We start from the raw sequence: 21,327 nt of genomic DNA on the forward strand, positions 1-21,327 counted from the left end.
GGGTACAGTCAATAAGGGGTGGGGAGAAGTCAGTATCCCAGAGCCCTCAGAGATCATCTCAGCCAACACTGTCATTTCGATCTAAAGAAAAAGGAAATTGCCCAGGGCTACCTGGTGTGTTGGAAGCCGAGACCAGATCAGAACGGGCACCTCTGCTCCCCATCCTGAGTTCCTCCACTGTTTGGCTGGAGGGCTGGATCCCTGGGGCATTTCTGGTGCTTTGGCTCTGTCTATCTCACTGCAGCCCTCTGTTCTGGGAGTTGGGGGTTCTGATCTCCATTTCATAGGCGGAGAAACTAGGGCTCAGAGAGGAACAAATCTTGCCCAAGAGCACAGATAAAGTTGGAGCAGGACCTGGAACCAAGCAGGATCTCTTGGCCTCACATCCCACCTACTACGTGTCCGGCTCTGCACCAGGTACCTCATGTGTTCCACACCATCTCAACCCCACAATGCTCCCATAAGGTAATATTATCCCTATTTTACAGTTGAGAATGTTCAGGCTTGAAAAGTCCAATAACTGGCTCAAGCTCATGGAGTAAATCAGTAGGAAGGAGAGCAGTGTCTAAATCTAGGTCTAGCTGGTCCCAAACCCATCAACAGTCCTAGAATTGCCTCTTCCCACCTTAAAAATGTCATCCATTTAGCTCCCATTGGTGGTAGTAGGTTGGGAGGTCTGCCACTGACCACACTCTTTCAACAGCAGTGTCTCCATATCCAAGGGTTCTCCTGTCTCTCAAGCCTGACTCCAGGAGGTGCCTGTAATTCCTTCACCTATCTACAGCCTGATGGATTGTCCTGGCATGTGGAGGGCCTCTTTCAGTTCTATCCTGTCTTATGAGGAGCCCTGTAAGGACCCAGGCTTTGGAAGCAGGCAGAGGGGTTTGCCTGCTGGCGTGGCTACTTAATGCTCTGAGACCCCGGGGATGACAGAGGCCCTCTCAGAACCTCAGTTTCCATTCTCCATAGAATAGAGACAATAATAACTGGCCTGTAGAGATTCTGTAAGAAAATAAAGTACTTGGCACATAGTAGGTACTCAATTAGTGACTGTCTGAATAGCATCACTTTTGTGTGTCACATGTCTCTCTCTGTAGCAAGTGCTGCTTGCTGCCCTGTGCTATCAGCCCACCTCAAAGCAAGCTGACCTGGCATCCCTGGTCAGGTTGGCCTGAGGTCACTCTCTGACGATTGCAGCCCACTCTGTCCCCATGCGTGGCAGGTCGGAGGTGCCAAGGAATGTATACACCTCACTCTCCCACCCGGCTGCCTTCAGCCAGGAACTGCATGAATTTGTGGGTAAGTCACCCCGGCCCCCATTGCCCCTACATATTCTACACTATCTCCTAGAGTCCCCAGCAAGACTGATCCTCAGTTGCCCACAAAGGTAACCTTCTCAATAACATGCCCTTGACCATCTCCCTTTCCTTTACTGTCTTATTTCCCACTCCCTCCTGGTATTTCCACTCTCCAAACAATGTCTTGCACTCAAATCCTTATCTCAGGGACTTCTTCATTTATCCAAACTGAGGCTCTCATTACTCTGTCAGCTACCTGTGCCTCAATCAGGAAGTGCCCAGCATAGTCTCATGGGCAGTGGAGTCTACCAAATGCCAGCACATTGCTGATCGGGTCCCTTTATTTTAGCCTCCCCAAATCCAGTGATTTGGGACAAGGCCTCAGGGGTAGTCCCTGAAGCCAAAGCAAGTTTCTCAGCATATCCAGGCTTGTCTGACAGTGCCTCATTCAGGATGCACCTTGTACTTGTCTTCCGGGATGGTGGGCAAACAAAAGGCTGCTCGGACAATTAAAATGCATGGCATCTGAATGGAGCACAGGGCTCTGTTCTGACAGCAAACAAGGGAGTCCACCACATGTGGAGTCTCAGCTGCCAAGGCCTTCCTTCACTTAGGAGGAAATTAGCCTCAGTGTTCAGAGGAGAGGAGTGTCAGAGGAGATTCCCCTCTGAGAAGTGTGACATGCGGCCCTGACAGGGAGGAAGGTGGGCCTGGCCTTCTCAGGCTGCCATCCTGTTTGCATGTCGCTCTGCTGTGTTCCAAGTTTCTTGGGGAGTACAGAGCATGGCGTCATCTCTTGCCTGCCCACAGAAGAGCCAGGAAGGAAAGAAAGGGAACTGAGAGGTGTCCATCACCTACTATGTGGCATGGACCTCACATGCATTTCCTTCTCTAATCTGCACAAAACTCAGCAAGTCCAGCTATTATTATCCCATTATTCAAGGGGGGAAACTGAGTCTCAGGGAGGTGAGACAGGCCTTGCAGTCAAGCATTTAAGCCCAGTTTTGTCTGACTCCACTATCTTTGTTCTTTCCTTCCTCCCCCACCCTGATGGGATGACAATGTCAATGAAGGGCATATGGCATCAGGGATAAGCTGAGATCAGGATGCTTAGCTAAAGTGCAGCTTGAACATTTTAGGAGGGTTTTACCATCGGCACTCACCCCCAAGCATAGGAGTGGTTGGGAATGAGACTTTGGCCCATCCTCCCATGACCTCCCAGCCCCACTCATGCCTTTGCTCCAGCTGTCCCTTGCTTAGGATACTCCTCTCTATTGTCTCTCTTCATCTTCAAGTGCCAGCTCCAGTCCTCCAGGAAGCCTCCCCTGCCCTTTCAGACAATCTTGTCTTTCTCACATCCATGTGACCAGACCTAGGAAGCAGCAGCTGTTCTAGAGGAGAGCCCACCCAGTGAGGTGGGCCAGGGAGATTGCGCTTCCTGTTCCTACATGTGACTCTGTGTGACCACGGACAAGTCTCCGCCTCCTTTTGGGTCTCAGTTTCTTCATCTGTAAACTGGGAAGAATAATATCTGTCTTGTCTAATTCCAGGTTGTTTTTAGCATCAAGTTAGGGAACAGATATTAGAATTTTTTAAAATTGTGAATGTGTAGTACACATGATGGTGATTCATAACACTAAGACTTCAAAATATAATTTGATTCATGGTGAGGCTCAGCACTTTGGCCTCTTAATATCTCCCCACCCCAAAGTGAAGGAAAAGACTACTTCCTGCACATCCTGTTCCCAAATTGAGGACATGCTGAATAGGAAAACAAGAATCCACCAGGTTAGAGGACCCATCTTCTGAGCCAGCTAGCACCTGAGCCCTGCACTGCCTTCTCCCTCCCTGACCTCGTGGTCCTCTCATTTTCTTGTTCCTGGTTTTTTTTTCCCTAGCATGCACTTAGAAGCAACAACACTAAGCATGCAGCATGACAGGAAGCAGAGGAAGGGCTGGCATCCAGAAACACTTAGACTCTTCAGGAGAAGCCTTGTAAACAGGGACGAGACAGGAAGCACCCTGGAAGTAGTGCATGCTGGGCAAGGAAGGGCTTTTAGAAACTACTGTGGTCAAGGAAGAAGCACAAACTGCATCTGATCCTGCAGTCAGAGAATCTAGAAGCTGTCCTGGAGAAGAGCCAACTTCAGGCTGGCAAAATCATGCTGTTGTGAAACCTCAGAAAAGAACCCAGGGCAGAGCAGTTCAGGTATAAATCAGTGAGGGGTCAACAATGTTTCCCTCCGAGGCTTCCTGTTTGCAAATGCCACGTCTGTGTAGATCTGGCTCTATTCAAAGATGATGAAGCAAAACAAAATAAAACCTCTAAAGAAACAAAAAGATGGGAACTTTGGAGAGAAACTAATGCAAAAGGAAAAGGAAATATTGCCCTGAAAATTTGGAGAAAGAAAGTTTGAAAAGAAATTAAGACCATTTCAGAGGCCATCTGCTTGGAATCTTTCAATAGATGCAAGAGAAGAGCAGAGAGTAGGATGTGCCAAAGGCAGAGACACAGGAGTTGAATGAACTGGGATGATATGACAAAGGAACACAAAATAAGATACCAAATTAAAGCTCCCCCCTGAGAGTAAGAAAAGAACAGAGTCAATACTGCAGACAGCAGTGATGAGGACTAATTTGAACACCTCTCAAAGAATGCAGAGAAAAATGACAGTGATGGAAATGATGAGAAAGAAGGTGATGGATACAGGAGACAAGAGTGGAGTCTAAGAATGATCAATATTCTTGGGGGGGGGTTATAATAAAAATGAAAGTGACAAAAACTTAATTGGGAAAAAAAATTTAACTAACTACAACAAAACAAAAGCAAACAAAACAATATCAACTTGAGTCAAAAACCCAAAAGGGATCAGGGATCTAGGCAATATTCATGAAAAGAAAAACCATTAACTAGCAAGATCTTGGAAAAATAAGCTTTAAGGATAAAGAAAATATCACACAGGAAGGAAAACAGGTTGACAGCTAAGCTTAGCTTTCAATGTTAGAAAAGCAGAATTGAGTGTTGAGGAAGATGGCAAGGGGAGTAAAAGCACCTGAGATTCTCTGTTGTACAAAGAGAAGTAAAAATGATTGCTTTGTTCTTCACTGACAATTTGAGAAATATGAGGGTAACTGTCTATCACGCATCTTAAGGCATTGAGAGTTAAATTAAAAGAGGATTTTAAACTTCTAAATTAATACAAAAAATATAAACAAACAAAAAATAGTTTACAAAGGAAGAGAAAACACTTAAGAGCAAAATATATATAAAAGAGAAAGTGTAAAAGCAGATGACAGATGGGGTGCCTGGTTGGCTCAGTTGGTTAGGCATCTGACTCTTGATTTCAGCTCAAGTCAATCTCATGGTTTGTGGGATCGAGTCCTATGTCAGGCTCTGCACTGTCAGTGCAGAGCCTCCTTGGGATTCCCTCTCTCTCCCTCTCTTTCTGCTCCTCCCCCCCCCCCCGCCGCCATAATAAATAAATAAGTAAATAAACTTAAAAAATTTTTTAACAACAAAAAAAGTAGGTGACAGATGATTAAGGGCAAACACACCAGATATGAAATGACTGTAAACTGTTTAAATTATTCTATTAGAGGACAAAAATTCTCAAGCTAAAATGCAAACACTAAGTTATGTGCAACTTGTAGGAGAAAAACTTACTCAAAATAGTTAACATTCACTGCATACGCGCCACGTGCATTGCACTGTGCTAAACATTTCAATCATCTCATCTAGGCCACTGTCAACCACATGAGGCAGGGATACTGTTACCCTTGAGAAACCTGCCCCAGGTCAAGCAGCAGAACTGGTATTGAAACCCAATTCTATCTCAGAGCACAACATCTTAAACATTACCATCTACTGAACCTCAGGCAAAATTACACAGTAAGGTTAAAAATTAAGCTTCCAAAATATTTCAGGCAAACTCAATTAAAGAGAAACAAGAGGTGAAAATATTAACAATAGAGCAGAATTTGAGGCAAAAACCATTAACAAGGAAGAGGTTGGTCACATTAAATTTATTAGAAGCAAAAATCTACATTGAAGACTTAACAGTCATAAACTTATTGCAGCCAACAAAATAGCCAAATATGTAAAGCAACAAATATTTGAAATTCCTAAAGAAAGCAACAGAAATTGGAGCAGGAGCCTAGATAGCATGCATAGACAAAGATAGTCAATTATCCTATTTCTGTTTTCAGACATTCAAACATAGGTGATTTTTAAAATTCTATTTAAAAAGCAAGGAAATGACAGGATACCTGGGTTTTTCAGTTGGTAGAATGTGTGACTTTTGATTTCAGCTCACGTCATGATCCCAGGGTCATGGGATTGAGCCCCATATTGGGCTCTGCACTGAGCATGGAGCCTGCTTAATTTTCTCTCTCTCTCTCCTCTCTAGTCCTTTCCTCTGCTCTCTCTCTCCTTAAAAAAAAAACAAAAAGCAGGAAGGGGCGCCTGAGTGGCTCAGTTGGTTGAGCATTCAACTTTGGCTCAGGTCATGATCTCACGGTTTGTGGGTTTGAGCTCAGAGTTGGGCTCTGTGCTGACAGCTCAGAGCCTGGAGCCTGCTTAAGATTCTGTGTGTGTGTGTGTGTGTGTGTGTGTGTGTGTGTGTGTGTCTGCCCCTCCCCCAGTCACACTCTGTCTCTCTCTCTCTCAAAAATAAACATTTAAAAATTTTTTTAAAAAAGAGAAATGATAAACACAAAATTGATAATTATTGATAATTATAGTTAACTATGAGGGTAAGATTGATAAATGTGAGTTATTGGTGATGTTCTGATTCTTGAGTGGTGAGTTCACAGGTGTTCATTATGCTTTATAACTTATATACATAACTATATTATTTTATATATATTAAATATTAAAAATATAAAGAAAAATACTAAAAGAAAAAATACATTAAAAAGATATTTGAAGAAAATAATCAATAAAGTTGAGTCAATGACAAAAAAACATTTTTTCACTCTACAAACATAGAATAATTTTGTATTCCAAATAATATAAATATATATAATTTTAATTTTATAACCATAACTACTAAAACCAGAAATTGGTATTAATGTCTCAACAGCAACAGAAATAGCTGCACCTAAATGCTGCATGGAGATTAAAATCACCTTTATAAAAATGTTATGCCATAGAATAAAAAGAAAAAGTACAATTACAAAATATTTAGAAAATAATAAAAATATAAATAAACAATTTATGAAACTAATGGAATGCTGCCAAAATCATGCTCAGAGAGAAATTATGCCCAAATGCAGTTTTTGTTTTTTATATTTTTATTTATTTTGAGGGAGAGAGAGCAAGTGGGAGAGGGATAGAGAGAGAAGGAGACAGAAGCTCAAGCAGGTCCCACACTGGCAGTGCAGAGCCCAATGTGGGGCTCGAACTCACAAACAGTGAGATCATGACCTGAGCCGAAGTCAAGAGTTGGACGCTTAACCAACTGAGCCACCTAGGTGCCCTGCTCAAATGCATTCTTAACTAAATTGAAAAGACTAAGAAAAATAAATAAGACTGTAACTACATAATCTGCAAAGAAAAAAAGAAACCTATGAAAACCAGTAGGAAAAAAGTAGTAAAGCTATAGATGAATAAATCAGCAGAAAGAAAAATGGTAAGTTTAATATAGAAATACAAGAGCTACTTTTTTTTTTTTTTACAAAAGTAATAAGTATGACAAACCTCTGACAAAAACAATCAAGAAAAAAGTGACCAATATAGAGCAACAAAGTAAAGGGGATATAACAACAATGGACTTTTTTTTTTTTTTTTTAATTACAAGAGGCAAGGTTGTCAAGACAAGAGGGATGTTTTTGGATGTTACCAATATTGACTTTAGAAGTGAAAGACCTGAGTGACCATAAAAGAAAATGAGAAATTATAAAAGGCTCTTGGTCCAAATGGTTTTATGGGCATTCCCCCCCCCCCAAATATTTGTGATTAGACAGTTCTTGAACTAAATATCTCTTCTAAAGCATATAAAAAGATAGGAAGTTACTCAAGATAACACAAGCTCAATATCAAAGCTATAAAAAAATGGTCTCTCATGCTTATAAAAGTTGTAGTCCAAAATCCAATACCTGCATGTCAAATGTAGCAAGATCAAGAAGGTTCATACCAGGAATGCAAGATGAGTAATGAAGTATAATAGTGAAACAAACAGGTCAAATCAGAGAACTGATAGTCATTTGATAAAATGAAAACACTCAATGATATTTTTTTTAAAAAAATGAATAAATTAAAAATGGAAGGCACTTCCTCAACATGCTAAAGAGTATTTATCTTAAAATGAGGGCTAATTTCATAGTGAATCATGAAATAGTATAGGTATTCTCATTAAAACTTAGTAATAAGACAAGTATCATTATTATTTCAAATTGATATATAAGAATTAGTCAATATAGTATGGTGGGAAATACAATTCAGAGTTATAAATATTGGAAAGGAAGAGACAAATTATCATTGTTTGTAAATGATATGGTTATTTAATTAGAAAGCCCTAAAATTATCAACTGAAAAAAACTCCTAAACAAATTGGTGGTATTAATGCCAAAAAATATATAAATTAGTAGCTTTTTCTAAATACCAACAAGAATTAAGATTAAAACTAAAACATGAAAATATGTCAGTCATGGTAACAACAAAAATATAAAATCTTAAGGAATAATTTAGGGACTTAAGTGAAGAAAACTATAAAACTTCACTGAAAGACCTAAAAGAAGACTTGAACAAGTGAAAATAGATGCTGCATTTTTGTATAGGAAGGCTGAATAGTATAAAGATGTTAATTTCCAAGCTAATGTATGGATTTTGTTCAAAATTAGTCTCAAAAAAATCATTCCGAAGTTTATCTAGAAGAATAAATAGTAAGATTAAGATATGATAGCATAAAAGAGGAAGATGCTTAGCCTCTCAGATGTTAAAACATATTTCAAAGCTAAAATTATAACACAATGGGGGTATTAATGGTATATAAAAAATGAGCAGACATTTCAAAATAGGTAAATAGATAACTGTAAAACCAAATCCAATATACACACTCAAGCACAGGATACACTCTTATAGGCATATAGGTTATCACACAATTGTATGGAGGTGTATGTAAAGACATGCACACACATAAATACCAAATACACCTCCACATGTTAGCTTAATACAGGATAAGATACATCTGAGAGCAAAGTAAGACAGTGAAGCCACAGGGCCATATGAACTCACAGGTGGGCTCTTGGGTCAGTTAGGGCTCCCTAGGGTTTGAAAAGGGGTGGCCCACAATGAATGAAGGCAATTTCAGGGTGGCTGTGAAAGTTCCTGTCACCTGACATATGCTGAGCACATGCATTTCAAGATATGTTTGATAACTGAATGGGAAGGAAAGAAGGGGGAAAAAGAAAGATGGAAGGAAGAGCAGACAGGGGAAGGAAGGGGAGGGAGAGGAAAAAAGACACATCTTGTGGGCAGCACAGAGGAGTTTGGGGACCAGCCAGACAGCATCCATGTCAGGACCCAACACAAGGCCTGACATGAAGTCAGGACTTGAGAGGTGTTTGCTGAATTAATTCTATCTCTATATTCTTTATCCAGTTACATTTGTCTGCATAACCCTTAACGTGACCCAAGATCAAATCATGTTTGTTTATTTATTTTTTGTCCGTCTCCCTGACTAGCTCATAAGCTCCACGGGATAGGAATTTTGGGTATCTTTTCACCTCTAGAACAGTACACACCACATGGGTAGTCCTCAAAAACTATTTGTTGAATAAATAAAGGAAGGCTGAGGGAAGCTGTAAAGGGCCATGAATGTCAAGCTCAGCAAAATGGCCATGATATTGTTGGAACCGGGCCATCATCGAGTACCATTAAATTTGTAAGGGAAGAGTGGTTTGTAGAGCATGTTGTTTTTATGGATGTCCCCATTTTTCAAGTAAGGAAGCTCTCTTCCCAGAGATGAGAGGCGCTTCTCAAGGGAGTCATGGAAATGGATTGGAATATCCAAAGTCAGGAGACACCTAGATGGAACCCACCAGACTAAAGAAGAATTAAGTCTTAAGGTTGGGGGGAATTTTCCTGACTTGTTCAGGTAGCATCTGGGGCCCATTTGATAATTCACAGATGCCCTCAGATATGAAAAGAGCCCAAAGCAGAGGTGGCTTCCTGGCTGCATCAGTGAGGACCTTTCAAACTTCAGGGAGTGATTGCACTCAGAAGGGAGCTGTATCTATGGGGTAATAATCCATGATGGAAGAGTCCCTTCCTCCATGAAGCCTTCCTGAATTATAACCTCAACCCAGGAAAATCCAGGAGGAGACCTTCCTCCTTGAAGGGAGGGTCTCAGATTCCTTTTGCATTTCTAGCACCTCACACAGAGTTGGGCACAGCATAGGGGTTCCACAAAGCATCACTTAACGACTTTCACAGTCAAACCAGGTTTCAAGTCCAGCTGTGTCTGATTCCAGTGCCTTGACACCCCCTGCCCCACACTGTCCACCCTAGCCCTACCCCATTTCATTCACAAAGCAAAGGGGCTTTTATCCCCAGCTCAGATCCAAATGATATATCAGTATCTTAATAGTCCACAACAACTGCATCCCTCACATTACAGGAATAACATATCTATATGACATCTGGAGGAAGGATGTGGCATTTTTTTTTCTGCTGCTGCTGAGGATATGATGCCAGAGAAATCTCATTACAACAAATCAAATGAGAGGGACAAAGAGATTTGCATATTTATCCCATCCATGGCTCAGGGACAGCAGACTCTTGTTCATGTAGCAGATTACAATCCAACATGGAGAGCAGGCATGGACACATGGTAGGGGCTGGGATGGAAGGAAGGAAGGAAGGAAGGAAGGAAGGAAGGAAGGAAGGAAGGAAGGAAGGGAGGGAAGGAGGGAAGGAGGGAAGAAGGAAGGAAGGAAGGAAGGAAGGAAGGAAGGAAGGAAGGAAGACCATATCTCATTTCCTTAGCTCAGCACTGGGTGCTACCCATACCCCTGTGACACCATCATCAATATGCAAACACATCACAGAGAATCTGGTGGCAGGGGGAAGGGGTGGGGGTGGTCCGTGGCAGCAAGGAGAGAAAGAGGAGTGAGCCCAGGTTTGGCTTCCATCCTGATGATTCTTCTGTTCCCAGGGGATGAGAAGGAAGATCATGAGGTTTCTGCCAGGTTGACCTGGACTTAAATCCTGACTCTGCTACTAACTAGCAGTGTGACCTCAGACATGCTGATGGCCCACTCTGAGCCTGTGTCCTCAGCTAAAACTATGGATAAAAATATCTGCCTTGGATACTGTGGGAGTTCAAGATGATCTGCATAAAGTTTCTTGAGTATCAAACAATGTGAAAGTACTTCACTGGCTCTAAATTTCTGTACATATATACAATAATCACAAGTTATTGTTTTTAACTTAGTCTCTCAACCACAGGCAGCTAATTTACTTCACTTGGGAAAAAGGAGAAAATGGAAGCACAGAGAGACTTGGTGACATCTTCCAAATCTTGTCTGCTGAGGCCCTACAGCTGATTCTCTGGTCCCTTGACTGGCCTCAGGCACTGGCAGGCAGCCGAGGAGGAAGCCTGAGGGCAGAGCGCCTGCTTGGCATGGACTGGGAGCCCTGGCATGCCTCCCATCTCTGAGTCCTCACCCTTGGGGGCTCCTCTTCCACTCTCCCAGGGACCATTAATTTACATCCCCCTGGAAAGCTCCTGGACTGAGGCCACCAAGCAGGGAACGCAGCCAATACCATGACTAAAAGGGGACAGCAGGAAAGAGGACACAGTCCTTCTCTGCTATGCTCAGTTGGGTGGGAAAGCAGAGGTAACCTCCTAGGCAGGGTGTCTGCCTACCCTGGAGGGGCCACAGCACCCCACCCTGGCTTTGGGACTGGCAAGGCACTGGTGTAAGAAGGGGTCCCAGGTCCACCCCCAACTGCATAGTCAGTTCCAGTGGCCAACCTATAACCCTAAGCAGCCAGTCATGGCAAAACCTCAGAGCCCCTCTGGTGACCATGGTGTGTGTCCCCTCCCCCACTGCCCTGCTGCTCTTGGGAACATCCCAACGTTGGGGGAGTGCTGAGGTGGCCCTTTGCCAAGTCAGCCTCCATTCTCATCCACCACTGAGAGTGTCAGAATTATGTTGTCCCTTCTGATGCCAGCTCTGGTCTGCAGATCTGGCACCATTGATCCTGGGTGGTGGAAAGTAGAAGGAAGAGAAAAAGCAATATTTGCATAGCTGCTGTGTGCCAGCCACCACGTGAGGCAATTCACAACTTTCTCTTTAAAACCTTCACAATGACCCCATGAAATGGATCAGACCCATGCTGTGGGTGAGGAAACTGAGGTTCATACAGGTTAAGTAACACTTCCGAGATCACATGGCTTGTGAGTGGGAAAATGGGAGCTGAACTCAGGTGTGTTTGATTCAGAAACCCATGTCTTTGTACTACGGCACCCTTAGGCTTGGCATGCCGAGCACTGTGCTGGGCAGAAGAGGCCACATGTGGGGAACCCCACACCATGAGGTGCTGTCTCTGTACCCAAGGAGCTACCAGTCTAGTGGGAAGATGGAGGTGAAGGCCAGCATTCACGTGCAGGTTTCACCAGTCTTCCTCTGGGACCCTGGGTGGTTCATGGAATGGGTTCTGGGACCCCAAGAGGCACCCTGTTCCCCAAAGAGCTCTGAATGGATAGACAGATCTGGGTCTGCCCGGAGAATGGCCTCAACTCAGGTCCTGTCTACACGGCCCACCTCATCCCTGTCCACTTCTCCACCACTGCTTCTCCCCTGCATCACGTCATGTGTCCTAGGCTGCCTTGCCTCTGCTGGGACACCTTGGTACTCCCTGCCTCAGGGGCCTTTGCCATGATGATCTTGAGGTCTGGAATGCAACACCGGTCTCTCAGCTGCCACATGGGGTGACTTTCTCACTCCATTCAGGTCTCTGCTCACATACCACCTTCTTGGAGAAAAGCTCCCTGACCAAACAGCATCATTGCACCACGTGTCTTCTACCCCACCTTACTTTCCTGAGAAGTACTAATCATGACCTGCCATGATAAATCTGCTTGCCCATTTGTCATTTTGTCTGTCTCTCTCCACTAGAGTGTCAGCTCCATGAGGACAAGGACATCAAATACCAGCATTCAGAACAAGCCAGGAATATTGTAGCAACTCCATAAATATTTGTTAAATGAATGAATGCAGTAATGAAAAGATGAATGAATCAATGAATGAATGAAGTGACTGTGTCCAAGGTCTCTGACCTCGTGAGTCCACAACTCTTGAATACAGTTCCTGGCAGCGGCCGCAAGGAAGCACCAGGGGAACCGTATCCAAGGTGGCTATGTTCCAGAGAGTCAGCCTCAGCCATCTGGAACATCCACTGAGGGGAAACAGTTTAAACCATCTGCTTAACTGCTGAGGTTGTCCTTGAGTGAAGTACCCTGGCTAGGACACCAGTCACCTCCCTGGCTTGCCTTCTGCCCTGAATTTGTCCAAAGGCTTAGCTTTTGGCCTAGCAAGAAGGACTTAATCAGCACCAGGCAGATGTGGGATCTCTAGCTCAGCCCCAGCTGGAGCCAGACTACCATCGCCATGGAATGGAGAGAGAGCCTCCGCTGAGACACTGCCAAGTGCTCAGGCCAATCAGCACATGCCTTGGGCATCATCTTCCAGAAAGCATTTTGGGGGCTGCTGGTAGGCATCCCAGTGCTCTGCTGAAATAGCCTCTTTAGTTATACAATAGCAGGTGACAAAGACTAATCTTCCTCGGCAGAAATTCCCTGGTGCTTAGTGTGCTCCTCACACTTAAATCCAGCATTGCAGAGACTCCATGGGTTGGAAACTGGGCATTTCCCTGCAGCTGCCCATTGGAACTGCCAGTGCGGGGGGCTCTGGTGAGAGGGGTCTGTCCCTGGAGTCTGGCAGGGAGATACCCCAGCTGGAGTTCAAGTGAGGGCCTTGGGTTCTATGTATCCAATTGGGGGTGAGGTCTGTTGTTCTACTTTGAGTTGGGGTCACTTTTTGGCCTCTAGAAATATTTTACTTTGGGAGTCTGAGAGTGATGTTCTAGCAAAGGAAAGGGGCATGGGAGAGAAAGAACACTGACAGGCATTTTCTATGTGTTCAGGGTTTCCTACATGTTTTCTCACTTAACCCTGTGACGTGGGCAGTGTCATTGCCATTTTTCAGATGTGGAAACTGAGGCTCAGATAGAGGTGAAGGGATTGTCCAAGGTGACAAGGGATTTTCCAGGGTTCCAGCTAATAAACACACATCTGCTTGAAGGTTGCCTTTGTGGGAAAACTATTTTACCCTCAAGCCCACACCCAGGCATTTTCTACAGAACTGCCCTCTGCTCAGCCACCCAGGTGCCTCTTCTGTGACTGGGCTGAATGACACCCAGGGGCAGGGCAGTGGCAGCAATGAAGGCATGCCATGGGTGCAAGGGTTTTGTGAGGCACAACACAGAGGCTGGTTGTGATCTCAGGGCTGCAGGAGCCCTGCAGAGGGAATGGCCACTCAGAGGCAAAGGAGAAGGGCCTTGAGAAACCACAATGGTTCTGAGATGGAAGTCACAGCATATGCAAAGACCCAGAGGCACCATGGGAGTGACAGAGAGGGCAGTGGTTGGGAAGATTTGTGGGGAGTGTCCAGGAAGAGGACCCCATATTACCAAGGGGACAATTTATTCTGCCACCAGTGGGGCCTACTGAGGTCTGGTAGGCAAGGGAGGACATACTTACAGCCTTGTTTCCAGGAGATTGTCTGGGCCACTGAGTGAGGGACATATTGGAAAGGCTGAGCCTAAAGGCTGTTTTCTTCTTTTAGGGAAATGATTTTCCAAAGTACTGTAGCCTCTGAGAAGTAGCCTGCCACCATCTGAGGATACAGAATAGAAGGCTCCCTGGTACTGCAACTTTTCCCCACTGGCTACCTCCCTCTGCTTCCCTAAGGTCTCCCTGCCTGAGACCCAGACTTTCCTGCAAACTCGAGCTTGGGGGGAGTCTGCAAAGCTTGGCAGGACCAGGGCCATCCTTGCCTGGACTACACATCAGGCCTTGAATAAGGGAACTTGACTCGAGGCCAGGAGGACTCTGTGGGGGAAGAAGGGAAGGGTGGCTATGAGTTGCCTGAGGAGAAAGGCTCCAGTCTGGTCATGGTCTCCCTCTTGTTAACTTGCTGAATGAGCTCAGGGAAGTCCCTCCCCTCTCTGGCCTCAGGGTCTGTCACTAAAGTGAGGGAAGGACCCAATGACCACTAGCTACCGCTGACTCTCCAGAAGCAGCCCAAACCTACCATTCACAGCCTTCCTGCCTGTCTGTTCTCCCTTCTTCTTTCCTTCCACAAAGTTCCATGAAATGTCTATTTTGTACAAGGCTCTGAGCGAGGCTTCGTGGCTACAAGAACAGATAAAAATACTACCTGTTTGAGGGGGAGTTAAGATGGCAGAGCAGCATGGAGACCCTGAGCTTGTCTCATCCCTGAAACACACGTAGATCAGCAAACCATTTTGAACACATAGGAAATTGGTCTGAGTATTAACACAACAATCTGAATAACTTGAGCCACAGAACTTGGGGGGTACACAGTGCAGAGAGGTGAACTGGAGGAGAGAAAAGCCATGAAGGGTAGGGAGCTGTTTTTGTGGAGAGAGGACAAAGAAAGGGAAAGGGGGAGAGTTTGGCTCACAGGAAGAGTGTGGCCCTTCATGCCAGTGCGAGAAAAGCACTCCCCCGAAAGTAGCTGGAGAGAGAGAGAAAGAAAAAGTAAAACCATCACAGGGGACTGAACAAGAAATCTGTTTCCCCAAACCACTGATGGGAAGAAAGGAGAGGGTTTCAATACCACAAGAATTCTACAAACAGTGTAGCACAGAGTCTGAAGCTTCAGAGCTCAGCACCTGGCAGTGCTCTGGTGAGAAAGCAGGACAAATCCCCAGGAGCAGGCAGTGGGGTCTGAGGGGTCCATGGGCCACACAGGGAGAAGTGGTTCCCCTGCTTAGAGTGCATTTGGTAGAGGCCATAAAGCTTCTGCACAGCCAAAGGACCCAACAGACCCCGGAGAGCATCCATGTTTGCTGGTATTGGGAAAAAGATGCCAGAGTGCAGTGAAACCTGGTGCTGGCTGTGTGTTGTGGTTAGTCACGATCTCTGAATCTCTGCTACTGCACAACCACATGAATGTTTTCTGGGGCAAGCCAGCACCTGGCCATTGCTCAGCAAGACCCTCCCCCAGAAAGCTGGAGCAGGTCCAAGCTGCAGAGGTCTCTGAAGGTTTTGAAACACAACCCCAACTGAGATAAAACTCTGGAGGGAGGTGCTGCCTGGAAGGTGGATGGCTTGGACATGGACAGGGTAGACTCGGAGTGGGCAGAAGCCTGAGCCAAAGGAGGGGTGCTTGATTGTAGGTCAGTGAGAGCCCAAGGTCCTGTGCCAGAGACTAAGGAGCTGGGTGAAGCCATTGCTACCTCTCTTGTTCAGGCGCACATGCTCCACACTGATCCACCCCAGTAAGCTAAGCAGCGCCATAGTGGAGAATGGAGCTGTTACAACAAGCCCCACCCAACTGTGCCTTATAGGCACATCCCCCAGAAGATGAGCACAAGTCAACTGGATGTAACTTCATTTGGGTTTCATTCTGTCTGCTTGTTCATTTATTTGTTCATTTTCTTTGCTTCTGTTTTTTGTTAAAATTGCTTTCTTATTTTCTGTTTTATTCTTTCGTTTCTTCCTCATTCTTGGATACAAAAAGAGAAAAAATTATTTTTATTTTAATTTTATTTTTAATTTATTTTTTATTAAAACATTTTTTATTCTATTTCATTTTCTTTATTTAATTTTATTCTATTTTATTTTAATTTTTTTCTTGCCTTTTTTTCTCTTTATTCTTTCCCTTTTCCTCTATTCTATCAAGCTTCTTTCAAGAAGCAGACCAAAACACACCTAGGATCTAGCCTCCAGTATTTGATTTTTTGTTTTGTTTTTAAGTTTTTAATTTTAATTTTTTACTTTATTAATTTTTTTCTGCCTCCAAAATGACAAAATGAAGGAATTCACCCCAAAAGAAGGAAGAGGAAGAAATGACAGTCAGGGGCTTTAATCAACAGAGATATAAAAAAGATGTCTGAACTAGAATTTAGAATCATGATAATAAGAATACTAGCTGGGGTTGAAAAAAGCATAGAATCCCTTTCTGTGGAGATAAAAAAAATAAAATCTAGTCAGGATGAAATAAAAAATGTTATAACCGAGATGCAATCTTGAATGTATGCCATGATGGCAAGGATGGACAAAGCAGAACAACAAATCAATGATTTCAAAGATAAAATTATTGAAAATAATGAAGCAGAAAAAAAAAAGAGGGAAACTAAGGCAAAAGAGCACGATACAAGACTTAGAGAACCCAGTGACTTATTGAAAAAGGAATAACATCTGAATCATAGGAGTCCCAGAATATGAAGAGAGAGAAAAAATGGAAGAAGGTTTATGTGAGCAAATTATAGTGGAACACTTTCCTAATCAGTGACATCAAAATCCAAGAAACACAGAGAACTCCTACTAGATTCAATAAAAACCAACCATCAACAAGGCATATCGTAGTCAAATTCACAAAATACACAGACAATAAAAGAATTATGAAAGCAGCAAGGGAAAAAAAGTCCTCAACCTATAAGGGAAGACAGATCAGGTTCACAGCAGACCTATCCACAGAAACTTGGCAGGCCAGAAAGGAATGGCAGGATATTTTCAATGTACTGAATCAGAAAAATATGCAGCCAAGAATTCTTTATCCAGTAAGGTTGTCATTCAAAATAGAAGGAGAGGGACACGTGGGTGGCTCAGTTGGTTAAGCATCTGATTTGTCTCAGGTCATGATCTCATGAGCCCCATGTCAGGCTCTGTGCTGACAGCTCAGAGCCTAGAGCCCGCTTCAGATTCTTGTCTCCCTCTCTCTCTCTGCCCCTCCTCTCCTCATGCTCTCTTTCTCTCTCTCTCTCTCTCTCTCAAAAATAAGTAAACATTTAAAAAAGATTTTAAAAAATAGGAAAGATAAAGAGTTTCCAAGACAAACAAAAACTAAAGGAGTTCATAACCACTAAAACAGCCATGCAATAAATTTCAGGGGGAGGGAGCGGGAAGACAAGACAAAACAAAAAACACCAAAAGCAACAAAGACTAGAAAGGACCAGAGAACATAACCAGATACACCAACTCAACAAGCAACACAATGGTGCTAAACCCATATCTTTGAATACTCACTTTAAATGTCAATGGACTAAATGCTCCAGTCAAAAGACACTACGGTAACAGAATGGATAAGAAAACAAGATCCATCTATATGCTGGTTATAAGGGACCCATTTTAGACCTAAAGACACCTGCAGATTGAAACTAAGGGGAGGGAGAACCATCTATCATGCTAATGGTCATCAAAAGAAAGCTGGTGTAGCCATACTTATATCAGACAAACTAGATTTTAAAATAAAGAGATGTAACAAGAGATGAAGAAGGGCATTATATTGTAATTAAGGGGTCTATCCACCAAGATCTAATAATTGTAAATATTTATGCCCCCAACATGGAATAACCCAAATATATAAATCAATTAATGCCAAACATAAAGCAACTCATTGATAATAATACCATAATACTAGGGGACTTCAAATCCCACTTACAACAATGGACAGATCATCTAAGCAGAAAATTAACAAGGAAACAATGGCTCTGAATGACACAATGGGCTGAAAGAACTTAACAGATATATTCAGGACATTTCATCCTAAAACAACAGAATACACATTCTTCTCAAGTGCACATGGAACATTCTCCAAAATAGATCACATACTGGGAAACAAGTCAGCCCTCAACAAGTACAAAAAGATCAATATCATACCTTGCATGTTTTCAGACTACAACACTATGAAACTCAAAATAAACCATGAGAAAAAACTTGGAAAGACCACGAATACTTGGAGATTAAAGAACATCCTACTAAAGAATGAATGGGTTAACCAAGAAATTAAAGAAGAAATTAAAAAGTACATGGAAGCCAATGAAAATGAAAATGTGACAACCCCAAACCTCTGGGATGCAGCAAAGATAGTAATAAGAGGGTATATATAGCAATCCAGGCCTCCCTAAAGAAGGAAGAAAGGTCTCAAATACACAACCTAAACTTCCACCTAAAAGAGCTGTAAAAAGAACAGCAAGTAAAGCTCCAAACCATGGAAATAATAAAGGGAAGAAGGAAAGGGAAATAATAAAGGGAAATAATAAAGATTAGAACAGAAAGCAATAAATCGAAATAATAAAAAAAAAAAGAACATATTAATGAAGCCATAAACATGCTTTTATGCCTTACATATGGTGCTCCAGGCCCTGCCCTGGGAAGATTCAAAAAAGAGTAAGACTGGGTCTCCCATCTCCTTAGAGATTAAAAAAAAATTTTTTTTAACGTGTTTTTCATTTTTGAGAGACACAGAGAGACAGAGCATGAGCGGGGGCAGGGAGGGGGGGCAGTGGTGCAGAGAGAAAGGGAGACACAGAATCCGAAGCAGGATCCAGGTTCTGAGCTGTCAGCACAGAGCCTGACACAAGGCTTGAACTCACGAACCATGAGACCATAACCTGAGCTGAAGTCGAACGTTTACCTATGGAGCCCCTGAGCATTCTTTAAGATTCAGTGCAAATGTCACCTCTTCTGGGAAGCCTTCCCTGATGAATCACCTCTCACACAGATTCTTCTATCTCTCCTCTTTGGGACGCCCTTCACTCCTGGCACTGTGTGTCCTTATTTGTCTGTCTGCCCCCACTACTCCCCTCCCATCCATGGCTGGCATCCACAGAGTCTATTGACTGGAGGGTGATGAAGGCTGGGCAGCACTCCTGGGGCACTTGTGGGTGAGCAGAGACCAGGAAAGGAGGAGGGTCTTGAGGTTCAGAGAGGCTGGAAAAGGCTGCATGTTGGACATGAGACCGGCTCAGATGTTGAGTGATATCCCAGCAAACTAACCAAGCACTCTGATGGCCTCTCATGCTTCCGGGAGAGTCTATCAGTCCCCATGTGTGTGAGTCTGTGGGTGCCAGTGCCTCTGGCCTTACTAGCGAAGCCATTAACCTTTGGTGTTTAAGGCAACTTGTCTGCTTATAGTTATGAAAACAAGCACTAGGCATGGTGGTGTCAGGAAGGTCTCATTTGACTCTATGTCTGTCCCCACTAATTAGCAGGCCCAGAAGCACAGGGATGGACTTATCCAGGCAAGTGCCACCTTCTCCACTGCCCCTGGGGAGCAGGTGCTCGTGTTGACCACCTGGACCTGACATATCACCTGTTCCCTGGCTCCCCTTAACCCCAAAACAAGTGTACCTTTGCCCAGGGCTGTGCAGCTCTCTGTCTCTGGCCCCCCTCTCTGGCCCCTCCTTGCCCTTGTCCCCACAACTCCTGAGTACCTATTTCCTCTTGCCTGGATTCCTGAGGCAGCCTCCCAGTGATCTCCCTGCATCAAGTACATCCAGAACAGGTTCTGGGCCTCCCCACTGAAGCTAGAGTGAAACAAACTGGATGTCATGACTCCTCACTGGAACCCTTTCCGTGGTTCCGCAAGTCCTTGGGATGTGGCCCTTGCCTGGTTCTCCAGCCTCACCTTCCTGGACCACCCACCCCCTTCCCCCTGCTCCCGGCACACTTGCCCCAGTTCAGCCTCCACCTCTGCTGCCTCCTCGATTGGTGCTTTCTGTCTCCCACCTGTCTCTGAGTCCTAAGGGCTCATGTCCACCTACAGTTCCCTTCTCCCTGGAAGATGAAGTCCCCTACCCTGCCATTCTAAAGTAGCTCCACAGCCTGCATGAGTGTTCCACACGCATTCCCTCCTGCTTTCATTCCACAGACCTGTGCTGAGCACGTGCCAGGCACAGCGAGGGTCAAACCACTCCCATTCACCTACAGTCCTCCAACTGGCCTGAGAGGCAGAGGACGGCTCTCGGGACCCGGCCTTTTCCTCACATTCCAGTCCCCCTGTTTGCTGCTCTCTGTACCCATGGGAAGACCCTGAGCACACCATTTGCCCTGTCTGGGACTCAGTTTCCTCCTTAGCAATCCCCACCTCTCAAGGTGGTGTGAGTTAGTAACAGTAGTAGTGTTGGGAAAACGAATAAAGTTTTACACCATAAGATGGCCGATGGGACTAAAACAAGCTCTGGTCTCTGGCTTAGAAACCCCTTTTCCGGGTTCTTCTTGCCCTGTTTGCCATGCACGCGAAAAGCCCCCCACAAACATGGAGGCTGACAACTATAAATTACCCTTCCCGCTTGCATTCAGGGCTCAGATCTTTGGAGAAATGGTCTCCTCTGAGCCCGCCAGTGTTAAACAAATCTCCGATCCACCAAGATCTGAGTGCTGCTTGGTTTTTCCGCCAGCGTTCCAGCCTGATTCCCTAACAGTAGTAGTACTAGTACTAACAATAATGCAGAGCACGAAGTATGGGCTGGACTCTGTTCTAAGTGCCTTACAGGTATCAATTCCTTCACCCTGCTGGGCTGGTCTCGGCAGTTAAAGGACTAGCTCAGCATCAGGCCTGGATTCAGGAAGCACCCAGCAGCTACTGGCATCATCGGGACAGTCACGTCTGGCCTGAAAGAGGCATGTGAGACAGGAATATGCCAGGCACGTTCTGGGCCCGGCATGCAGACGAGCCTGGCTGGAGCTCAGGGCCCGTGTTTAATAAAAGATTAATGAAATTGTCAAATTGACCTTGTCAATGTCTGCTCAATCCAATTATGTGGCTGTGGCCCCCATGAATGGGGTTAAAACAGAAGTGTACATGAGAGACATCAGGACAGCAGCCCCTGGGGAGACAGTCCTGCCTGAGAAACCCTGCGGTGAAGAGGTTCCTACAGCCGGGCCAGGCCATCTCCGCCCCCGCCCCCTTTAAGAAGTGCTGGCCACCTGCGGGCACAGTGTCCCCTTATTCTGGAGAAACTGCAGCTGAGCAGCCACTCTCCACAGGG

The 21,327-nt window shown here is 44.5% G+C and overlaps 1 protein-coding gene across 4 annotated transcripts in view; it reads right to left on the reverse strand.

Annotated features, from left to right (window-relative positions):
• Positions 1-21,327, reverse strand: part of LOC102965268 (BEN domain-containing protein 5) — a 1,451,018-nt gene that overhangs the window by 168,338 nt on the left and 1,261,353 nt on the right. The window lies entirely within an intron of this gene.

This window comes from Panthera tigris, chromosome C1 (assembly GCF_018350195.1).
Source record: "Panthera tigris isolate Pti1 chromosome C1, P.tigris_Pti1_mat1.1, whole genome shotgun sequence".
NCBI classification, from domain to species: domain Eukaryota; kingdom Metazoa; phylum Chordata; class Mammalia; order Carnivora; family Felidae; genus Panthera; species Panthera tigris.